Source organism: Adiantum capillus-veneris, chromosome 7, assembly GCF_014529385.1.
Source record: "Adiantum capillus-veneris isolate H3 chromosome 7, ASM1452938v2, whole genome shotgun sequence".
Classification (NCBI taxonomy): Eukaryota; Viridiplantae; Streptophyta; class Polypodiopsida; order Polypodiales; family Pteridaceae; genus Adiantum; species Adiantum capillus-veneris.
The window spans coordinates 108,589,467-108,590,856 of record NC_140937.1 but is presented as its reverse complement, the minus strand read 5'-3'; positions in this window follow the sequence as shown (position 1 = coordinate 108,590,856).

The window sequence follows — 1,390 nt, the reverse complement described above, 5'->3', positions numbered from 1 at the left end:
CTAGATCTTGATCTATCCATGCTGCATGAGCTAAAGCGTATCCATTCTGCAAAATCATAAACAAAACACTACCACCTAGCAAGGTGTATCATCATAGAAATGAAAGTTTTATTACCTATATGCAAATAAAAACAAATCTATACTAAGATCTTACTACCCTTGGTTTTTTTATTAACTTTGAGGGTTCTAACTCATGTGTGGGAATCTTCGCTACCCTTTTGAGCTTGTGCCATGGTGGGATTACTAGTGTTGGAGCTGGAATCTATTTCCAACCCTCTAGTTTCCTTGCTCGTGGTTCTAACAAAGCTTGGGCTATTAGGATCATCTTCAGAAACATCCTCAGCCTTTGCTTTTCCAATTCAACGTAGTCGTGCTATGATGCGTACATGGTGGGAACGAATGCTACAAGTTCCATCTTGCAACATTTTAGATACATTAGCATATTTTCTATAATGTACATATGCATATCTAAGTATAATAATAATCTCTCTATCTCATCCTATTATTTATCTCAAGGGTAACATATTCTTACTTTACCATCAAAAAGTACTATGGGAAAAGCGTCAATAGCTGTGCCTCTTTAGCTTGGGGCAAAAAAGCATTGGTTCTTTATTTCTACTATCTCATTATCATCTCACACCCTAGCTAGATCTTATATCTAGAGTAACTTCCAATAAATATATATTCTATGTATTTTTCATATATTTCTTATATTTCTTTTTAATAGCTACTAGGAAGGAATTAAATCCTAGTGGGACACTAATTTGCATGATTTTCAAAGATACTGTAACCTATTTTAATGCATTATTACAAGAAGGATTACATAACTTTGTCAATGATCAATGTCATGCTTTCATATTGCATGAGGTGTTCATTGGAATCAAATGAAAGTCTAGGCAAAGGGGACCTTTTCTTCATTGAAAACCATTCATGAGGGAGTTAGAGTAGTAATGCCTAATTGTACTTAGCCATAAACATAAGCCTAAGCCTACACTTACTTCTAGAGGAAGACTAGCCAATCTTGTAAACTATCCTTGGACGATAAACTCTAATCAAAGAAGGAGTTGAACTTGGTGCATCAATCAAGGCTTGAAGTCTTCCATATTCTTCTTTCTCCATCAAAATGGTGAATAACTCTCGAAGGGTTTGTCCAAGTAAGATGTGTTTTACTTTGATCTTTTGTTGGTTTCTTTTTCATCTAATCCAATATATATCTCGAAGTTCATCTCCCTCTCCAACCAAATCTATCTCTCTCACTCTTAGAAAGTCATTCTCTCTATAAATTCTAGGTTCGCCTTGCTACAGGTACATCTCTCCCCGTAGTATCCTTATTGCCTATGGAAAAGAATAGGGCTTGGGAGGGAAATTATCTTTTCTTCACTTCTCTCAT